This window comes from Molossus molossus, unplaced genomic scaffold, assembly GCF_014108415.1.
Source record: "Molossus molossus isolate mMolMol1 unplaced genomic scaffold, mMolMol1.p scaffold_m16_p_9, whole genome shotgun sequence".
Taxonomy (NCBI): Eukaryota; Metazoa; Chordata; class Mammalia; order Chiroptera; family Molossidae; genus Molossus; species Molossus molossus.
The window spans coordinates 46,409,048-46,419,174 of NW_023425403.1; positions in this window are offsets into that span (position 1 = coordinate 46,409,048).

Sequence of the window (10,127 nt, forward strand, 5' to 3'; positions counted from 1 at the left end):
TAGCTCTGCGTTTGAGTGACGTGGAAAGCGGATTAAGCTTTTGCAAGTGAAACACACAAGGATTTAAACCCACGTAGGTTTCGGCGTCTCTTCCAGTTATGACCACTTTAAGACGAGAAGCATAGATCTCTGTTGGTGGAAAGTTCAGGTGCGGGGAGAAGGGAGTCCTGGGTCAAGAGTAGTGTGACTAACCTGAAATTGGAACGTATGATTGACAGTGCGACAAATATTCAGTATTTTAAAACAATGAGCAATCCAGAAAGTATGCATTTTAACAACCATTGTAACAACCATGAGGTTGATTCAGATTGAGAAGTGTGAGTGCATCTTTTGCAAATGTTAGTGTCTGCTGTAGCAAAAATTGTTCTTCAGTTAGAAAGAGTAACTACAAAATTTTTGCCGGATGAAAACATGTTACTTGTGCTCTGCCCTGACAGCGTCAAATTTGTACCATACTTTTTTAGCATGATTCTTCAAATGTGATAATACCTCACTAAGTATTTATATTGAATTCCATGCTTTAGTTTTTACTTGAAATCATAAGGCCTAGGAAAACCTTAGTGGAATTTTTAAATTTGTCTAATTTTAAAATGTTTACATTTGAAAGAAAATCCAAGATCCCTCTAAAAATCGTCTACAGTGGTATGGCATAGATTTATAGACAGAAATTTTAGGCACTGTGACATTTATAAGGCCAATGCCCTTTGAGGGTGTGTGTGTATGTGTGTGTGTGTAAGGTGACTGCTTAATTAACATTATTTGATAATACACCATTTGAGTTACCGGTATTCCCCATTCCCCATTGTCCGTCTCCCACATATGCAGAGTGGGAAGGAAGAAAATAAACCAGTTGAGTTTGGCATGGCATAGCAGCAATCATACATTCTTCATCCTTTCAAACCCATTATACCAGTTACCACAGATGAATGTGGAGTGACTGTGATAAGTAATTGTTTAATTATTTAGGTATCCTTCTTCTCCATCAGACTATGAAACCCTCATGTGTTCTAGCATATTGAGCACCTTTAGTAAGTGCTGAAATAAATATTTGGTTTTTGTAGACAGAGAGTATCCTTTAAAGGGGATATAAATATCGGTGAATACTGATAATTTTGTAGTAAGTAAATAAAAATATTATAGATGAATTTATTTCAATTTTTTGTTTCTTTTTCTCTTGTTTGAAAATAGCAAGTGTGAGAAATTGAAAATTACATTGGGCCAGGCAATTTTGGGTAGTGGTTAGCATGGTATCTATTTATTATTAAACATTACCAGGTCTTATAGAACTAAAGCCAAGGTTAGACATCCAAAGTGAGACTGTGAGCCAAAATAATTTTAAAATATTGAATCAGACAATATATGTCATTTCTGCCTTTCTTTTTTGATCACTTAGCTAATGTCTTTCAGTTATCATTATAATATCATGTATATAGTATATAGAAGAGTCTCTAAAATGTGTATAAGATGGAGCAAAACCAGGTTTACAGTTGTACTTGAAACATAGTTTATTCTTGTATTATTATTTATTAATTATTATATTACGTTCCATATGAACAACTAATAAACCTACTTTTGCCATACCCTATATGTACAGTCGAAAGAATAATAGAATGAACACTTGTATATTTATCATCCAGGTTAAGAAATAAGACATTCCTAGCATGTTAGAAACCTGCTCTGTGCACCTCCCCAATCACATCCCTCCCCATCCTCCTATTTAACAGTTTCCTAACTTTTGGATTACATTATTCCCTTGTATCTCTAACATATGACTTTTGAAAATTGAGTGGCAAGCACAAACTGTAAAGATGAGTGTTTGGGTCTGCACTGCCATTACACACAGGCAAGAGGGTTTCTGTGCTAGCTGGGCCCTTTGGAAAAGTCCAGGGAGTTATTGGATGAGGCTCTCCCATAGACCGTGCTCTCCCATTCTAGACCATGTTCCAGCTACCTAGAAACCCAGAATTTTCTGCACAAATATCTCACACCAACTTCCAAAGATGTCTGGGCTGCTTCCCCAAGTTCATTTCTTCAGAGGTGGACTGTGTTGCTTATGGTTAGCTACACGGGGTGGCTACATGCAGCAGTGCTATTTAGAAGTACTAAATAGTGCAGACATATATTTGAAAGGTATACATCTGTGCATACAAGGCCCCTCAGTGGTGGGGATGGTGCCAGGGTGGGAAGAGAAGGATTGTAGCCTGGGAGCTTGGCTGAGAGTCCAAAAATTCTGAATCCAAAAGCTAGCTTTGTGTCCTGGCCAGTTTGGCTCAGTGGTTGGAGAGTTGGCCTGTGGACTAGAGAGTCCCGAGTTCAGTTCCTGTTAGGGGTATGTACCAAAAGCAAACAAAAAAAACCTGGCTTTGCATTCTCAGCTTCCTTGAGTATCTTAATATGTGATGCTGCTGGTGGGCAGTTGTTAACATGTATTATAAACTCTAGGGTAACCACTAAAAAAAGTTAAAAAGAGAATTATTATACTAAGAGACAAGATAAATGGAATGATATAATATGCTCAATTAAAACCAGAGAAGGCAGCCCTGACTGATGCGACTCAGTTCGTTCGGTGTCCTCCCGTGTACCTAGGGGATGCCGGTTTAATTTTGGGTCAAGGCACATGCCTGGGTTGCAGGCTCAGTCCCCAGTGTGGGGCGCACAGGAGGCAGCTGATTGACGTTTTGATCTCACATCAACCTTTCTCTCTCTTCCTCTCCCTTACTCTCTCTCTCAAAATCAATTTAAAAAATGTGAAGAAAAAAAAAAAGACTCAGGTAAAAAATAAAAGGGATGGGAAGATATACACCATGCTAACATGAATCAAAATAAATCTGAAGTGGTTATGTTAATTGCAGACAAAGCCAACTTCAGAATAAGGAAATGATCATGGATTCAGAACAGTACTACAGCCCTGGCCGGTTTGGCTCAGCGGTTAGATCGGTCCAGAGAGACCCGGGTTTGGTTCCCGCTAAGGGCATGTACCTTGGTTGCAGTTTGTCCCCGGCCCTGGTTGGTTGTATGGGTGGCAGCCACTCGATGTGCCCCTTTCACGTCGATGTTTCTCTCTTTCTTTCTCTCTCTTCCTCTCACTCCATCTGAACAAAAAAATAAAATAAAAAGGGAAAATGTCCTCTGGTGAGGATTAGAAAAAAAAAAAAAAGAACAGTACTACATTATGATAAAGAAGTCAATTTTTCAAGAAAACATAACAATCCATAACATGTATGTACATAAGAACAAAATGTCAAAATAAATGAGGCAAAAACAGAACCGCAAGGGGAAATAGACAAATCCTTTATTAGAGTTGGAGACTTCAACATCACCACCCGCTTTTTTAAATCCACACCCAATGACATGCTTTTTATTGATTTTAGAGAGAAAGGGAGAGAGAGAAAGAGAGAAACATCAATTGGTTGCCTCTCATACCAGGGACTGAACCTGCAACTTGTGTATATGCTCTGACCCACAACATTTTGATGTACAAGAAGACACTCCAACCAAATGAGCCATGCCAGTCAGGGCTTCAACATCCCTCTTTTTTTTTTTAATCCTCATCTGAGGACATTTTTCTACTTTTTGTTCAGATAGAGTGGGAGGGAGAGAAAGAGAGAGAAACATTGACCTGAAAGGAACACATCGAGTGGCTGCCTCCCGCATGATCCAACCAGGGCCAGGGACAAACTGCAACAGGGGTAGGTGCCCTTAAGTGGGAACCGAACCCAGGTCTCTCTGGACCGCAGGCAGATGCTCTAACCGCTGAGCCAAACCGGCCAGGGCTCAACATCCCTCTTTTAACAATTGATATAGATCAGTAAAGACACAGTTGACTCAAATAGCACTATCAACCAACCTAATCTAATTGACATGTATAGAATACTCCATACAACAACAACAAATACACATTCTTTTCAAACTGGCTTGGAACATTCACAAAGATAGCTACCATTCTGGGCCATCAAACATACCTAAACCAAGGTAAAAGAACAGAAATTATATGCCCGGCTGGTGTTGCTCAGTGGTTGAATGTCAACCCATGCACCAAAAGGTCACCAGTTCGATTCTTGGTCATGGCTCATGCCCAGGTTGTGGGCCCAATCCCCAGTTGGGGGGCATGCAGGAGGCGGCCAATCGATGTTCTTGCTCGTTTCTATCTCTCTCTCCCTCCCCCTTTCTCTCTCTCTAAAATCAACAACAACAACAAAATATTTTAATCAATAAAGAAATTTTTTTTTTAAAGAATAGAAATTATACAAAATATATTCTCAAATCATAATGCAATTAAACACACACAAAAATCAACAGCAGATAGTTGGATAAATCCCCAAATATTTGGAGTTTTAACAGAACACTTCTATATAATACATGGGTCCAAGAATAAATCTCAAGAGAAATTTTAAAATATTTTTAACTAAATGAAACCACAAAATATATGGGATGCAGAGAAAGTAGGGCTTAGAGGAAAATGTGCTTGGTAGAAGCAAGTCATTAAGTTTGACCCACACCCAAGGGGAAGGGAATTAAGTTTTCCTTTTGAAGGAAATAAGTATCAAAGATATTGATGACATATTTTGAAACCAAAGCAACTAATACCATAACTCCCCTTTCTTTGTGCCCTGGTGGCCTAAGCAGTTAAACTGGCTTGGTGGCAGTCTCAACTTATAATTCAACTGAACCATGGATGGTTGTCTTGAACAGATAGATTAAAAACAAAACTCAAAACAAAATATCTAAAGCAACCCTCAAGAAAAGTGGCTCACTCATGGCATCCGCAGTGGGGTGGAAATGATTATATACATCAGCTAAAAACTTGTGGTTTGATGAAATGCCACACTTTGGAGCCCCCTGACTATTTTATCAAAACCAGCTATTCAGGAGGGTCAGACTTTTTTTTTTTTTATCCTCACCGGAGGACATTTTTCCATTTTTGTTCAGAAAGAGTGTGAAGGAGAGAGAGAAAAACAGATATGTCCCTTTCACATCGAGTGGCTGCCTCCCCCACGACCCCAACCAGGGCCAGGACCAACGAATCACAACCGAGGTACATGCCCTTGACTGGAATTGAACCCCAACTCATTGGTCCGCGGGTGGACGCTCTAACCACTTAGGCAAACTGGCCAGGGGGAGGGTCAGACTTTTTACTGGAATCTGATTGCCATGACCGTGGTTCTGCCTGCTTGGATAACCAAGCTCAATTTACTTCAAGTGGTTAAAATTTCTACATGGGCACGGGCATCTTGAGTTCCTCCCAATCCCCTGAGATCTGGGAGTCCATTTCAATGGCAGCTCTTACACCCAGCCACCAAGTCTAGAGAGGGCTTTTAACAAATCTGTCACTTTCCTGGAGAGGTGGATACAAAATAAGTTTTTTATACCTTCACGCCTCTTTCATTTAATGTGTCTTCCTGCTCTACAGAGGCCAGAACGCTAAAATGCACGCTTCCCTGACTCCTTTCCAGCTCATATTCTGGGAGCAAATAGGTTTCTACAATTACATACACTCTTGAATGATTTGAAAGCCGGAAGTGAGACACAAGCTGCTTTCTTGCTCTTGTTTTTTTTACTGGCAACCAAGCTCAAGGGGGATCAGTGTCAGAAGGTAAAGGAAGCAGCTGAACTCCATGTCTAGTGACTTTTTTTTTATCCTCACCCGAGGACATTTTTCCATTTTTTTTGTTCAGATAGAGTGGGAGGGAGGGAGAGAGAAACATCGACGTGAAAGCGACACATCGAGTGGTTGCCATGGGTCGGGGACAAACTGCAACCGAGGTATGTGCCCTTAGCGGGAACTGAACCCAGGTCTCTCTGGATTGCAGGCTGACGCTCTAACAGCTGAGCCAAACCGGCCAGGGCTAGTCACAACTTTTAATGTGTCAGGTGGCTATTGAGAGAGCAGTGACTGCACTGGCTTTTTTCTCTTTCTTTCTTTTTTACTCCTCACCTGAGGATATTTTTCTATTTATCTTCAGATAGAGTTGGAGGGAAAGGGGGAGAGAGAGAAACCATCAACTGGCTGCCTTCCGCAAAACCTTGACCAGGGCCAGGGATGAAACAAAACCGAGGTACGTGCCCTTGACTGGAATTGAACCTGTGACTCTTTGGTCCACGGGCCAACACTCTATCACTGAGCCAAATCAGCCAGGGCTGCACTGGCTTTTTTATTAGAGGATCCAAGTCCTGAACTTAACAGTTCCAATGCTGTGCTGGCCACCCCACACTCCTTTAGCTCTTTCAATAATTTTGCAAGCTTTGGGTACAACTGCCTTTTTGCTTAAACTACCTATAGTGGCTTTGGCATGTACACTAAAGCCATACTGATACCACATACCAGTCTATATTTTTTTATTACTAAAATAAAAGTTTATATCAAAGATGTGAAGAGATGCCTGGACTAGATGAACATAATCTATCTGTACCTTTATTCCCCATTTTCTGAAGTCTTTGAATTCCCTCCTTTATACTTGTTAAGGGATGTCTGACTTTTAGGATATAATTTGTCAGGGGACAAAGTTCAGTGCATATTTACATCAATTTACAAAATTTACAATTTTTCCCTAACTTGTTGCACACTGAATACACAATCACTGGGAAGTGCCCACAACTATACATTTGATCTGATCCAAAATAAGGATCTGATTCTTGACCTAGCAACCTCAAAATCTATTTCCACGTTCTTCCAATTTTGGGGGTGATATAAAATTAAAAATTCCTACAACTTCTGGATTTCTAACTCTTCTGTACCAATATCCAGGATTGCCTCATGCCAACACCCATACCCCCAAGGCCATGCTAAATTTGTACTCTGGTTGCCATAGCAACAGTGTCACTTGTCTCCTGAGAGGGAAATTGTCAGTTCTCTTGTGCAAAGGTGACAAAACTTTCTCAGCCAAAGAAAGCAGAGTGAGGAATTAATTCATGATGGTTTGAGGACTTCAGATCCTCTATGTCAATTGCTCTCAAATTTTCCTCAGAGTCCCCTGGAAGACTTGGTAAAACACAGATAGCTGTGTCCACCCCTAGTTTCAAGTTAAGCAAATCTGGGCTGGGGTATGTCTCCAGGTGATGACACTGTCTGGATATCCCACTTTGAGAACCACTGCATTCAGTATTACAAATCCTATTAAATATTGCCATTTGCACTTGTCTGGATCCACTGTCTTCTGATCAGTTCTCTCATCTTCATATAAAACTCTGTGAACCTAACTCACAAAATCAGTTTCTGGTTGTTTTTTTTTTTTTTATGTTCTCAGTCTTACAGGTCTAGATAGGAACAGATTTTTTTTTTTTTCCCATCAATGTCACAGAAAGAACTGGTTATTGCCAAGATAAAATTTTGAGAATTGATCTTGTTCTCTTCTTTTAAATTAGGTGAAAAACTTTGATCACTATGCCTACTTGTCCAGCATTCTTCATCCCTTTAAATTGGTCAGTGGCAACAACTACTGAGCTCCCAGAGCCCCACCACAGTGGTCAACTGTTAATGGAGCCTCTTTTGCCTTATATGGGCCAAATAATGAATTTCAATACCCCACATTTCTCCAAGGGTGCCCATTTCAAGTACTGATTTCTATATTAGTTAAGGTTTTTTGCTTGTCAACAACGGAACCCGATTCTGTTAACTTAAATTGATTGGGTTATTGAAAGGATATTGGATAGCTCACAATATCAAAGGAGAAATTGAACAACCAGGCATCATGACTGGCATCATTCTCTGGAATCTCACTGCCACAAAGATAATTCAGTCCCATGTATTTTCTTCAGCCTTTTGCAATGCTACTCAAGATTCAAGTTCCTGTGAAAGAGAATGTGATGGACCTAGTGTGGGTCATGTTTCTGACGGGCCCTTATGGTGGTGGTGGCAGCAAAAGGGACTGTGATGGAGATACCTGTCAGTGGTAGAGCACCCAACAAAACTGCATGCAGGGAGTTATAGTTCCCAAGAGGAGGATTTCTGAGCAGATGAATAACAGATGTCAAGTATGAACACCACCAACTCTCCCCCTTTGCCACCCACTCTATGACCTGGCCTTTAAGAAAGGTATCCAATGCTTTTGTTTAAAATGTTCTCTCTCCCAAAACTAAAGGTTCAAGATTTGAAGATAAAGACAAGGCAGAGGAAAGGATAGCACCTTTATATCCCTTTGAATAATCAGTATTTCCTTCTGTCAGGTAGATTCTTTTCCTCCTCACCTATAGCTTCTTCATCCAGAGTCTGGGATCTTAGCTTCCCTTCATCCAGATTCTAGAATCCTACTAACTCCACAAAACAGGACAGTCAATGTTGTTTAGAAAAGGAGAGAAATTATTTTCATAGGAATGTCCTCATCCTCTCTAGTTCTCCTGCCTTCTAATTTTATCCTTCCTTGTAATGATAGGGGAGGCAGGGTTCAAGAATTGGCCCTGATCCCTGGCCCTAATTCCTTTGAAAGTCTCTCTCTCTCTCTCTCTCTCTCTCTCTCTCTCTCTCTCTCTCTCAAGTAGACACACCAAGTCTTTATTCTAAGTGGGCAAGATGGATTTCAGGAACTAATATAGTTCCAGAAATTGTATCAGATTATGATGAAGTAACATACAGCCCCCAAATTCATTGCTTTTGTGATAGAAAGGTCTATTGTTTATGTTTTACATCAGTTATTGTATGTTTGTTGTGACTTGACCATGTGGTCTCTTTACAGGACCCAGATAAAATAAACCTCCTCTCTCTGGGACATTCTTTTCTTCTGGCAGAATAGCTGCATCATAACATTGTCAATTGATATTTCTGCTGGGAAGTACATTGCTTTTACTCACATTCAATTAGCCAAAGCAAATCACATGCTCAAACCCAATGTGAATAGAGGCAGGAAGTATATTCCTCCCAAAGCAAGTCACTGAAACTCACAGGGCTAAAGCCAGAAATGTAAATCCTTTTTAATGTTTTATTGCCCAGCCAGTGTGGATCTGTGGTTGAGCGTTGACCCATGCACCAGGAGGTTGCCGGTTCGATTCCTGGTCAGGGCACATGCCCAGATTGTGGGTCAAATCCCCAGTGGGGGGCATGCAGGAGGTGGCCAATCAATGTTCTCTCTCATTGATGTTTCTCTCTCTTTCTCCCTCTCCTTTCCTCTCTCTCTAAAATTAATAAAGGGAAAATTTTTTTAAAAAATGTTTTATTGATTTTTAGAAAGTTAGGGAGAGGGAGAGATAGAAACATTGATCAGCTGTCTCCTGCATGCCCCCTACTGAGGAATGAGTCTGAAACCTAGGCATGTGCCCTGACCAGGAATCCAACAGATGACCTCTTAGTGCATGGGTCCACACTCAATCACGGAGCCACATGGGCTGGGCTGAAAATCTTTTTTTAAGGGAGCAAATAATAAGGAATAATACTAAAATCTGCTATAGAACTATAAGATAGATCAGAGATATTAAGAACTACTTGGGATCTACAAAAAAAAAATATGATTTAGAAATTTGCTTGGTGTCAACTTGAAACTACCTCTGGCTAAAAATTTGAGCAGCTTGATGTGGCAACTCATCCAGATAGCACTAAGGCAAAGTGAGGCAACCGGTATTGTTTTATGAACAACTTTCAACAGCCAAACCACTCTATGGCTAGACTTTAGTTATGAAAAAATAAGGATACTGCTCAAAATACTTCAGCATGTCTAGCTTTATGTATTTTCTTTCTTTCTTTTTTTTTTTTTTTTTATCCTCACCCGAGGACATTTTTCCATTTTTTGTACAGACAGAGTGGGAGGGAGAGAGAGGAAGAGAGAGACAGAGAAACATCGATGTGAAAGGGACACATCAAGTGGCTGCCACCCGCACGACCAACCAGGGCCGGGGACAAACTGCAACCAAGGTACATGCCCTTAGCGGGAACCGAACCCGGGTCTCTCCGAACCGCAGGCGGGCGCTCTAACCGCTGAGCCAAACCGGCCAGGGCTGTATTTTCTTTCTTTGGGGTGTAAATGTTTTGCTCTGCCTCTTAGTTTTCCAGGAAAAAAGCTTTATAACGAATGCAGTTTTTGTTTGTTTGTTTTAGCTGTGTGGAACAAGATGGATAGACATATCAGGCTGCCCTTTTAGATCAGACAGGGGACATAGAGGGGACAGTAATAAAGCCAATGGAACACTGGATAAAGATCTGA